Genomic DNA, 13,553 nt, shown 5'->3' with positions numbered 1-13,553 from the left:
GCCTTAAAATCATACACACAAAAAGTTCTCATTTACGCAGTAATTCCAATCCATCCCACTCACTCGGAGAAAACGCAATCATCACTTAGTTAAATGTCAAATGCAGCGTGTCCATGTTTGATTGATAAGATCGTGCCGGAGCACTACATGGGCCTCAATAAGGCGAGACAGAAAATTTATCTAATATAAAGGAAAGGGAGAGAGCGAGATGGTCCTTCATCATTCAAACAATCTCCATTAAAAGGTTACAGCGATGGACCGATTGCCCCTTCCCCCTCGATTCGCATAGTGGATGACATGGCCCTTCATCATTCAGTCCCATTATCGTGATGTAATCCACATGAACCAAGCATGACAATCTCCTTTTTATTTTAAAAGAAACAAAATCATTGAAGGATCTACTTTTACATATAATTAAAAATTTGAAGTACCTGAATTGTTTAATAAAGGCCTTGAATTAAGCTCTCTGTTGCTCTGAAACGAGCGAAATTTTATGCTTTGTTATGTTTTTCTTTCAATCTGAGAAATGTTGGTTCACTGTCTTACGAAAAAAATATTTCCTTCCTTTAACTTAATTGAATCGAAAGGCATTTGTAGAAGTAAATCTCGGTTGAAAGTCGTCAAGCAAGGTCGGTCTCGAATCAAAAATTTTAGAAATAAAAAAATTTCTCCTACGTAATGTTACAGCTAAAAGGTGGGACCTTGAAACCGCACTAACAAGGCTTGTAGAAAAAGCATGAGGCAGTCCTTGGCCCAGCTGGTGAAGATGAGAGACAGAGACAGGGAGATTTTGTGTTCCTTAGAATCAAAGCTTCGAAAAAGCCATTCTGATCCTTTGTGGAAATGCCAAAGCCTTTTATACCCTTTCTCTTTGAAATTTTCTCTTCTTGGCTCTAGTGAATGGGTTGAATCTTTGCAATCGCAGCAATGCAAAACCGAGGCCATCAATTGCTGGTTGGAAGGTTTGAAAATATTTTTTCTTTGTTTTTTCCCTCAAACACATAAGATAAAGGGGGGATAACTAAAGGCAATCTTTTTTTTTTTTCCCCAACCGTGACAGATGCAAACACTTTGAAATTCAAAGTACTCCGACTTTGAGAGAGAGAGAAGAAGAAGAAGAAGAGGAAGAGATAAGAACAGGTTCACTTGGTCTCATTATCTCTAATATCAACATCAATACTACTTTTCAATACCATCAAGATAGCACTCTTCAAGAATTGAATCGAAAATGCCGCTATAACATACCACCCAACTAAACCTGTTCCCTACCCATCACTTGGTGAGAAAGGAGGAATGACACACTGCTGTCTTTATTAGTATGAGTTGGAACGACCCCCCACATGTCGGGCATAATATAACATAGGGTTTTAAATTTTATGATAACGAATGGCTATCAAACAAATTGCCAATGAATATTGAAGAGAAAAATTATCTCTTCTACCAATTGATTGGTGATAAGAATCCAAAAATTTTCTACATTTCCATTTTTTATATTGTTTGAGAAAAGGCCCGTGAAATTTGGCTGCTATCCATTACTTGGGCAGCAAGGAGCACATTCTAGTTGGTGGAGTTAGCGGCCTGGTAAAACTCCTCTCATCACTTCGTTGTCATGAATTTTATTTCTTTGTATCATTTAGGTGGAAGCATTGTGTTACTTGACAGCAAAGCAATTCTAATTTCAAGGGAAGTATTTAACCCAGGGGCGGAGCCAATTGGTGGCCAACGACGAGTCCACTGCCATTCTCAAAGCACATTCACTTTTTTAAGAAAAAAAAAAGTTTTTATACTCCCTTTAAAATTTGGTAAAAATATTATTAGGCCCTTCTTAAAATCTGAGAGGAGCATAAGTGTATCCCTTGATTTTTTTTTTTTTCTTTTCTATCTCCACATTGACTTGACCTGAATCCACTGCCACCATTTGTGCCACTCTATTACTTAGCACGCTAACTAGATTCATTGGATCACCCAACGGTCTTGACCCCCACCCTTGACCAGCTGTCGTGGGTCAGGTTACAATTCAAACCTAACACCAACATTCGCAAGCACCAGGGCCAGGGCCGGAGCTAGAAATTTTTCATGAGGAGGACGAATTAAAGTTTTTGAATTTTGACTAGGGCCAAAATATCATTTTTCAAAAATTTTATGTAAAACAAATAAATTTTTTAAAATTTATACATAACTTTTTTAAAAAAAATTTGAGGTGGGGCCAAGACCCAAGCGGGCCTACCTTGGCTCCGCTCTTGGCCAGCACCACTAAATCAACATCAGAAATATTGAACCATTGTGCCGAACTAAATATAAAGGATTTATCATCATTAATGCCAGTTGAGAATTGGTGCAAAACAGTTTATTCCAATACAACAATTCAGAAAATTAAATAATAAAAAAATCAGATAAAAGTCTAGAGCCAGGTCATACTACTTTGAGGCTGCAATGGCCTATTGCCATTCATTAAAGGCAAATATGACAGCTGTGGAGCATATGTGGACTTGTGTAGGCATTTGCCTACACAGACCCACGTAAGTTGCTTATTTATGTATAATACTCCACAATTATTTACACTAGATGTTGGTTGCCTTTCAAAAGTTATAATTTGTAGTATTAATGCGCTTTATCTATGAACTTTTTGCTCCTTTCAGCATGAAGATGGAGCATTGATCGAGTTCTTTTAACATTCTTTTTGGATGGAGGGAAACAGCAGGAAGGGATTTTCTCTCCCTTAGGAAAGAAAAAGGAAAGATCCTCTTTCTTAGGAAAGAAAAAAGAAAGACAAGGAAAGAGATGGAAGATGGATAGGGAGAGTAATAGTTTTTCCTTTCTCCTGCATGGTCTCCATTTTTCGACCGATTGTATAGTAAATTCTTTCCTTTCTTTCTCTCCCTCTCTCTTATCTCTGCACCCAAATACAATTTTTAGCTTTTCTTTTCTTTCTTTCCTACAATTTTTAGTTTTTCTTTTCTTTCTTTCCTCTTTAAATAATCATCCAAACCCAATAAACGCTAAAATTTTCATTCCTTTGTTTCACTTTTCTTCCATCCACATACTAGTTTTTTTTTTTTTGCTAAATAGAGCAATTAATGAAAAATTAAATACCCAAAATTTCGTTCCGTTTCACGCATGCATGCCCATCTTCTTGCTTTTTTTAGTCGAGGCGTGTCGGGTCGACATAGATCAATCATGTCATATAATTTATATTTCTTTTGGTGGTTAGGTTTAAGGAATATGGCCAAGCTCTCTTAGCCTGAGCCATGAACAGTGAAAATCTTTACGGAAAAAAGGCAACATTCTCATGAGAGAGACTGAGATTGTTTTTCTTCATCAGATGGCATAAGGCATGAAAATGGGGTCAGGTTAAGGTTGGCCTCAACATAATGCTCCCATATATGTATTTATTTGTTCCATTGAACAAAGAAAAATATTACCACCACAGGCACTGTTGGTGAGTGAGTGAGTGGTAAGAAGAAAGTGTTGTCAACAGTGTTGAAGTTGAAGATGAAGACTGTAGATGAAGTCTAATCACACTGGCAGGTGTAGGCTTGTGTGGGCAATTTGCCCATACAGATAGTGCACAAATTTGTTAATTATATATTGACGCATACTATTAATGCCCCTCTGACTTCTAAACATCTAAAATTTGAACTATTAATGCCCTCTGACCAAGTTTTAATTCCCTCGTTTATTGTCAGAGCTTTCTTATCGTCTTTTCCTTGACTCTCAGTGGTCAAAAGTTCACCCACCTCAAGAAAAACCCAAAAAAAAAATCATAACGTTTCTTGTCATTTAACTGTTGCTTTTAAGAATCAATGAAATTTTTGTGATATGTGTTCGATGATACTACACGTATCAATACATCTTATATGTTCCAATGAGTTTTGAATTGGAAAAGTTGAGCCAGGTTGCAGTACCAGAACAGGATCGCTATAAGCAACCTTCATGTGTTCAATTTATTCGATTCAAAGAACGATGTTGCAGTAACTTCTGGCCAACCAGGAGCGTCTAATCTGCATGAAAGTGCATGTAAAAAGATCGAACGGATTAGTTGGTAACTCTCGATGTTGACACTGAATTAATATCTGTAAGAAACTATTTAAGAAGAAAGAACACGAAATATGCAAGTAGCAATGAGTAGGAAGCTGCAGGTGAAGGGGTACTACAGAAGAAGCCGCGCAAAACCTACGGCCTAGTCCCCACTATTGAAAAAAAGAGAGAAAAAAAAAAAACTACTATTGCGTGGGCGAGAGGTCTCCTCTCTCGCGATCCGGCAGCTTTGCGTTATCCGTCGCCTGAGCTCCCTTTATAAGAGAGTGAGAGAGGCCGCCTGCTTCCCCCCAGCTCTCTCTCTCTCTCTAGCTCTCTCTCTCTCTCGCTCGCTCGCTCGCTCCATTTTTATTCTTTCTGCTTTCTTCCAGATGCATTTGCTGTTTTAAGGTTTGATATTGAAAGTTCTGCTCTTCTGTTTTTACTTTCTCTCCTTTCTTTTTGCTTTTCTCTCTTCGTTCTCTTCAGAAGAAAAAGAGTTCCACACTTTATAGTTTGAATTTTTTAGGACTTCTGCTTTCTGTTTAATGATTTTGTTCGCCGCGGCTGTCCTTCAGTTTTTAGAAGGTTCAGCTTTATGATCACTTCTCCTCTCTGATTTAATGGCAGTTATGTGCTGTCAGGGAAGCTTTTTATATCCCGCTTTATCCAGATTCTGTTTCCATATTTGAAATCAGAAAACAAAGAAAAAAAGTGTCCTTTCTGTTTTTTCTCTTTCACTGGGGTCTGGGCATCTTGCTGAGTTCTTCCTGATGCTGATTTCCATGGCGAAGTACGTTCTGGAAACAGGGTGGCGAGTGGTGACGAACTTCTTCTTCGTGGTGGGCGTCGTCTGGTCCGTTGGCTCTCTGACCAGGAAGGTTCAGTCCTTCAACTACCTCGTCTCCTCCATTCCCTCCATTACTGTCAGGCCCATGTCTCTATCCTTCTTCTCCCTAGCTTTCATCCGACGCCCATTGGTCGACATCGTAGTCTTCTGCATCAGCGTCATCCTTTTCTTTTCCTTCAAGCTCCGCCACAGGCCCAGGCGCGCGCCGAGAGACCAGAGCCAGAAGGCTGAAAAGGTCTTCGACGGGCGCCCAAAACTCCAACCTTCTCCTCTCTTGACCTATCACCATCCGCAAGAGACGTCGGAATTCTGTCCCTCGCCGGAAGCTTTACCGTCTCAGAGGAACCTGGCCACCCATCCCCGCCGCTCTATTGAGACAATCCCGCCTCGGGTGGAGGACAGTCCGCCACCAGAAACGAAGAAGCACAAAGACCCGCCAACCAGCAACTTCTCGCCGGTTAGCCGTTCGCCGAACAGGAACAAGCCTGCCGGCGTGGCGGAGTCGCCTGACCGCCGAACGGTATTCTCCCCACCGGCGAACAAATTGCCCCGTCCACTCCTCCCTGCTGCCGCCGCAGTCCCGATCCACCAGGCGACGGCGCAGCCTGCCCCGCAACCCCGCCGTTTGCCGGACAGGCAGCGGCCCAGCGAGAGTGACGCCCCAAGGCCTCGTCAGAACGGTGGGAGTGGCGCCGCCACGTGGACCTTAGAGCGGCAGGCTGCGTTGCCGCCCAACACGCGGAAACCGGTTCGGCATTTTCGAGACGAACAGGTCTTCCCCCCGACGAACTTCCGGTCGTTGTCTTCGCCGGAGCCTCAGCTACAGTGGGGATCCCGGCTGCCTCCGCCCCTCCATGGCCGGGATCCGAGGAGGACGACGACTCGGAAGCCCACGACTCGATCGACGAGACGTGGCGGACAATCACAGGGGATCGGCTTCTCAAGAAGTGCGAGACATGGAGCACGACCCGCGGCCACGTGCCGGAGTCGAGTTCGGAGGGTACTCGGATGAAGAAGTCGGAGACGTTCAACGAGTGGTCGCCGTCGAGGGCGTTGCAGCAGAGGGACAGGTCGATGGGGGCGGAAGAGCTGGGGCAGCGGGCCGACGAGTACATCGCCAAGATGAGGAACGACCTGTGGCTGCAGAGGCAAGAATCGGAGGAGCGCTACGAGGAGATGATCAACCGAAGCATTCGATGACATGAACAGTGGCGTGGGCCTCTCGACTTGGCAGTTTGCGGAAAGAGGAAGACGAAGAAGGACAGAGATTCTATATATTTTTTAACAATCTCCCCTTCTTTCGTCTTCCTTCTTGACTGTCTTCTACCTGGTGTGCTTATGCTTGCACAGTTTTCCTTTTCACAATTTGTTTGGTGTTAGTTTTTTTTTTTTTTTTTTTTACTGTCGAATGCACCTGTCTGTTGTGTTTGCTTCATGAGAAGGAGCTCTGTCCCCCTTCCTTTTTACTGGGGAGTGTTCTCTTGAAATTGGTTCATGTTATATAAACTTCAGAGCCTGTGTCAGAAATTGTTCTGTTGTCATACATTTTGTTGTTCATGTTATAAAATTGCAGAACCTGTGTCAGAAATTGTTCTGTCAGAGAAGATCTGTCTTTCTGCCACAAAATTCTTTTGTTCTCTCCCTTCTCTGAGTGATCTGAACTCTGAATAGGGTGGTGGAGCTTGGATTAGGCAAGGAAGCATCTCATCGATCATGTACTTACAGTGTCGCTGCGTATGATCTAAGAGAAAATAGTGGGGGTGATGGTGGCCGTGTCACGGTTGAAAAGAGGACAGGTCTCTAGATCTCGTCCTCCTTCCTTCAATGATTTGGGCCCAACCGTACAGGGCTACCTGCCTAGCCGGCTAGGGCAGGCTGCCGCTGCCCACTCCACTGTCCTTCCCAACTTTTTAAAGCACAAAATATCTGTTTTACTTTATCAACTTTTGCTTCACGTCAATGTGCTCCATCATACACAAAGGGGACCCATATATGGTAGAGCACAGCTTCTGCAGAGAGAGAGAGAGAGATTTTTAATGAAATAATGTGTAGTATGTGAATTGATTTGTCCTTCTCTCTCTTTTTTTTTTCTCTCTTTCTATCTCTTGTATGGTATAGCACCAAAAACTTTGTGAACTTACCAAAACCGCACCCACAGTTTTCTTTCTCTCTTTCAATCGTTTGTTGACATTCTTATGTACAGGAATCTTGGGTTTTGTGTTTCAACATTGGGATTGGAACTGTTGCACCCTCCCCATGAATAACAAGAGGGAAGAAGCAAGAGACCATCCACTGGAACTGCATCAATATTTTAATAGACCAACCACAGGATAGAGTTGGAACTGGCATCAATACTTTAATAGAATTTCGTTCTGGCTTTTGTGTTTTTTCCTGGGTAATAGAGAAACTGTTCTTTGGTTGGGAAACCTGTCCCCTGCGGCCGACAAATTAAATTGAACAAGCGCCGAAGCTGAGATCATTTTAACGATGAAAATTTCAGATGGGTCTATCCTCCAACCGCAGGCATCACCAAAAATGAAATAAATTAATGTTCTCAGGGAAAGGTTCGGCGGAGCTGATGATCGACGAACCATTTAAATCTTTGAATCATGTGACGGAGCAGAGGGGCCCTCCCCTCCATCAACCACTACTTGTTTAGAGAATAAAGGTAGAGTCAAATTATTTCAATGCTTCGTTCCTTGAATTGTTGCACCAGTAGAAATAAAAATTCCAAACCTTATGACGTAAGTTGATTGTTTCGCTATCACTATCGGGTTGAGATGCTCTTAAATTCAAAGAATTTGAGATGGAAGAACACCAACATTCAAGATCTGACTGAACTTAGAAATTTTATCGTCTCAAAACCTAAAAGTTCAGAAACTGAGATCCCCTCTTTCACAATCTTTACATTGGTAACGAGTCTGAATCTAGAAGAAATTGGAGGAAGACCTGAGAAGAGAGGAGAGATTTGATCATGTAAGAAGTCTTGATCATAAGATCAAATCTGAAATCCTGAAATGACCCATTGCAAATTTAAAGACAAGAGAAGTCATGATCTTTTGCATGCACCTGAAAACAACCAGAGTGACCAGTCTTTTAACAGTTGCTGCGAATATATTTCCATATGCCGGCGCTCGGCAGATGAAGCCAATATTGGTGGGGACTTCGCCAACACTGTGAGCTTTATGCCCAGCTGGTATCTGCTGTGCCGAGTTCCGTCCAAAGCAGTCTGCTGCTCAAGCAGGCGACGCCTGTCGAGCCATGGAAGCTGCCAACTGCAGTCGGTGTCGTGGGGTGGCCCAGTTTGGTCAATTGGTAAATGATCGGTCATCTCATGGGCTCCCCTTCTTCTTTTTTTCTCCCCTTGCTGCTTCAAGTTGGCCCAGACATGGCATGTGCACGAGTCCCCAGCAATGGCTTCTTTGTCTGAGTGGGAACAGGAACATGATTGTCTGGAACGGATGACAATTGCAGGTGCCCGTCAACTTCTGCCACCATAGTGGGATTTACTACAACCGACTCGAGTACTCGGGTCGATGAGGAACACATGTGGTTGTACTCTACAAAGTACAAACACTTTCAAAAACATATATTTCGTAGAACACGTTTTTAAAATATCATCCATTGCAAAAATGTTATTAGTATCATTATGAATATCACTTTTTAACGGAACATGCAGTGGAGTAAGGAAATTTTTATAGTTTAAAAGGAGTTAAAATATAATTTTCCATTTTTTTTATGTAGGATGAATAATTTTTTTTAAAATTTACATGTAATTTTTTTTTTTTTTTTTGAAAGAAAGGCAGAAGCCCCAGCCGGCCTCCTCGCTCTGCCCTTATAAGCAAGCACCAAACTTGTGATGATGTGCATGTTTCCTAAAACAAGATCAAGGTGGATTTGAAGCATGTGTTCTAGCAAGCGTATTTTGAAAAACACTGTTTTTCTTATCAAACACCTTTTATAAGAGATCACATAATGAACCCAAGTACTGGCCAGTCTAGAGAAAGCTCCTTGTTCAGAAATCAAATCTTGATGTTTTGAGTCTCTAAATTTCAATTTTGTAGTTCTAAGTCCTTTGAATTTTATAATGAAAGTTGTCTGGTTTGGATGCCAATGGATCGAATTCGAACAGATGTAGTCTTACCTTATCCTCGGATTCACGTGTTGGGATTTGAGTATGAGTGACAAAAATTCTTATATGAATTTAAATCTGGAACCAGATTTTACAATCTGAATTGGATTTAACATCCACATCTGAATTTTAAACTAAATCCCACTGATTTTCAAAATGTAAAGGCATTAGATATAAAATACTCTTTAAAATTAAGTATGAGTGAAACCAAATTTGATTGGATATTTATGTGCAACCAAATACAAATTCAAACTGATCATATGTCATTTTTTAAATCTGAATTCAATTTGTTTTTTCAATAAGATATTATTTTTTTTTATATTTAAACTTTTTTGGGGGAACAATTCAATCACACATCCAATTCAAATTAATCGGATATATCAACATCCTTAGTTGACAGAAATTAGCTGCTACTAAGGCTAGGCATTGGACTGAAACTTACCCAGCTCAACCTTACCCAATTTCAATATTAAAATACATAAATTTAATATATAAACGTATATTTACAAGAAAAATGTTTTATATATATATATATATATATTATTATCCAGCCCCAGCCGAGAAGTTGACAGGCTTGCCCGTAGTCTTTTATCATGGCCGGTGTCCGGTTTGACCCGGTGGGGTAGCAGAAAGCTATTCTCTAACTGATATATGCTAGTCAAAATAGGACGTAGGAGAAAAAAGTAGTGCTTGAGCTTTATTACCAGAACACCTTCTTCTAATAAAACACAGAACAATAGTGTCCTGCACTTTCTCTCCTTGCAAGAAATACCGGGCTTTGGTTGGCCCCACATTATTTTGCTAACGTTGGAGGAGAAGACAGTCAGACTGTTCACTTACGGTGCACTCTCATGTCAACTAAATTAAAGAAGGTCCCCACAAATATTTTAACTCTCTTGGGTTAATTTTTTAAGCTTTTCATTATCTAACTTCGGTTACCAAGAAAGAGCTAGGTCATTTTGAACAAAAATATTCACCTATAGATTGCATGTTTGATATTCTGCAACGCACACAAAATTGCATGTTTGATATAGATTGCTTAATTGAGAAGATGGGTGATATATATCACACTAACAAAGGAACACACTTGAGGCCATGAACGTTTGCTTTCTTTGGAAGGCTAATTGATCTTACGACATAAAGTGCATGGATTCATCAATCACATCTTGCTTTTTAGTCCAAAGCAGAGTTGAAGCTGTATCTACGGAAGTATCTTGCCTGAAAGAGATGCATGCCCATGGTGGTGGCCCTCCGGGATCTTTACTTTCTTCCCCAGAAAGCGGCTTTCCTAATTGCGTGCCAGTTTGAAAATGCAACTCATGGCTGCAACTAGCCAGGGATGTCGATTTGTTGGAGTCATTTTCAAGCTGAATTTAGGTTTTTTTTTTTTTCAGTTAGAACACAACCAAGATTCATAAGTTGGGTGAATTAGTAAGAATCAGTAACCGCCAGCTTTTTCTTTCTAAACCCCAAAACCCTAAGCCCTAGCCAATTAGATAAGCCTATTCTTATCTAGTTAGAATTGCTAGTCTGTAGAGTCTGATCCATACTTAATAGTCTATTCTTATCCGCTTAGCAGGATAGGGTTTTTGTAAAGGCATTTATGTAATGTTATATTTTGCGGCTTTGCCTTAATTCCTATGTTTACGAGGGGACTGGTTTGCTTTGTATTCTTCAGTCTTCTGTGGTAATGAAAAAAAACCTCTATGTGGCAACCATGGACCTAAGAGAACTCTATCTCTAAACCATGTAAATCTTTGAAAAACCTTCTTTTTTCTCTTCTTCTGCTTTCTTCTCTTGGTATGTTAAGAGAGAGAGAGTGTGAGAGAGCCTCGTTCTTAACAAGAACAACAGCTGTATTTGATCTAGATCCAAACTGTTGTCACCCTCAAACAAATTTTGACACAAACTATCATTTGGATAAGTTTGAATTTAATCTTCATCGTGGAAGGGGACCTTCAAATAAATATCATTTGGATAAGGTTTGAATTTCTGATCAGCTGATTACCAGAGAAAGAAATCATACTTGAATAGGTCAAATGCCTGTTAGTGGATCACATAAGGAGTTGTAACGAAGTTGGCCAGTAACTCAGTCCACAAAAAGATGGTTTCCTTTTCTTTCTTCATTAGGAACAGCCATATTCTCCAAAGAGTTTGCATCTGGGCCAAATTGTGGAGAGAAAAGCAAAAAAGCCACAATCTCATGTAGTTAACCCCTTCCAACTTTATGTTTTTGGACTTTTGCATGTGGGGCTGTGTTGGTCCCAAGTTTTCTCAGAGTGGCTGCAGGAAGAAACTTTAAGGGTGTGATCCGTTGAGGGGGGCTAAGCATCATGTGAGTGTGGTGCATGGGAAACAACTTCGCCATCAAACGCAAGATGACAATACCCAAGAAGAGTAAGTTGTATCTCACTTGATAAGATCACGCTGTCCCCAGACATTCAAAAGTGCCAAGTGGTGTAGCGTAGCTGGTCAGACTGATGGGTCGGTGAAAGCGCGGTCATCAGTTGGATTCTCGTGGGTGCTACTTACTTGGACTGCAAATGGTACATGATGTGTGTAATTTCTGCAAAGATAATTACAGGAAAATGTTAATATTGATTGTACATAATTCTTGAATATTTGGGTGAGAGACATCGAAGAGGAGAGGGTTTCATCTTCATCGATGTCTCTCACCCAAACATTCAAGAATTATGTACAATCAATATCAACATCTGTAATTATCTTTGCAAAAACTACATAGACCATGCACCACTTCTGCCAATACAAGCAATCTTTAGTTTTAGTATATTTCTCTCTTCATTGAATGATCACAATTGAAATTCTTAGTATCAACCCATCAAAAGAGATAGGTTGAAAGGAAGAGTAGATCATGAACTCTACCAATACAAACAATCTTTCTTTCTAGTAAATGGTTCTCTATGCGTTGAAGTCCGATGTGGAAAAACTTTACAGACGAAAAGAGATATGGTTGCTCTATGAGGTTGAAATCTATGCCGTACGAGCTGAAAAATTCCTTTGAGCCAATTTCAGCCATCAATATCAGGTCTTTGTCGGAATTGCTTTTCAATGTCGTGTCAATGCAAATAAAAAATGAAAGAAATGTTGGACGTTCACATTGGTGTGAATTGTTGCTAAACAATATTGGTTTCGTAAGAAAGGAAAAGAACTGGTTTGAAGGACTTTGATGCATATGACTAATCCTTTTAGCTTGATTCAGTATATGTTCTTTTGTGGTTATGATTAAACGTGATGTGATCCAAACCTCCACGTCTACATCTTTGAAGGGGGTTGGGAGAAGACAATCTCCATTTAGAGTGTCGAACAAAGGGTTGAGTGGAGTTTCAGCTCTCCTCCGCTCACTCAGAAACCTCCAAGTCTGCAATAAACTTGATTTATATGATCCACTTAGTCAAGACAACGAACTTTCATGTGTTGAAGCCAGGTTGCATGGATAAACTTTCGACCATTAACTGATAATGGGTGGCGACAATTTTATCAAAACAAGAAGAAAAGAAACAAAGATGAATAAAACAAAAGAAGGTAAAACTAAATCTATCGTTATGTCTTAATTTTTATCAGAAAAACAATCCAACCAAGAGTTTTCAAAAGGAACTATGAAGATAACGAACAGGGACTACACCTTCTTAGTAAAATGGTTTTGTCTTTCCTACCATTTGGGTTGTTAATTCTACTCTTTCTTTCAATGAGCAAACCAGGCTTCAGCGCAGACAATCCGATCTCTTTCGCATCTTGAAGTCAGACTGGCTTGTTAGAATCTGACTAATAACCAGATCTTATCTTTCTAACCGACTCTGGACTAGTAAATGACAAAAATCGTGATTCTTAAATTGAGTTCTGCCAAGAGCTTTCGTTTTCTGGAAAAGCAAATGACAAACGGAAAAGAATAGAAAGGAAAAAAAGTGTTAGGAATCTTAAGACTCCAGGGCATCTTCTGGAAGTGGGAACGCCCAACAGCTGGTCAAGCTGTGCACTTAGGAAATTTCTTGCCGTTTTATGATTTTATCGGTATCCCAACTAAAGATTTTCTCCTCCTCAAGGGACCATCTTGCTTTTCACAAGCACCAACTTCAAGATCAGTTGTTGGATTTGCTGTTGACATTATCCACTAAGATTTTAGAAAACAGAGCATGACCACCGTAAATTTTCCTTCTAAAGTGGGTTTCTTATGATCTAAATCCACCTTAACTGGCTCTGGAAAGCGGGGGAGGAAGTGATAGACGAGATAAGAAATTGAAGCATCTGTTTTTGCTCTCTTCGGATCTTCCAATTGTCGTGGACTCATCAAAGCTACTTGACTGTGATCATCTGGTTAGCTTTTACTAATCTCGTGAAGTAAGCAATCTCCAGACTTCATAGATGAGTCAGATTGGAAAAAATATTATATTGTCCGGATGATTACATGCATGACGTGCATGAACCAAATGCTGGTGATGAGTCTTCAGACTCAGCAATTTGTAGTTAATGTCGATCTCTGAAATTTCTTGCTTGACTTGACTCACTGTACTAACTGCCAACATTATTTAATTAGTT

This window comes from Nymphaea colorata, chromosome 2 (genome assembly GCF_008831285.2).
Source record: "Nymphaea colorata isolate Beijing-Zhang1983 chromosome 2, ASM883128v2, whole genome shotgun sequence".
NCBI classification, from domain to species: Eukaryota; Viridiplantae; Streptophyta; class Magnoliopsida; order Nymphaeales; family Nymphaeaceae; genus Nymphaea; species Nymphaea colorata.
The sequence above is the reverse complement of the archived record's forward strand: the minus strand, read 5'-3'. Positions refer to the sequence as shown.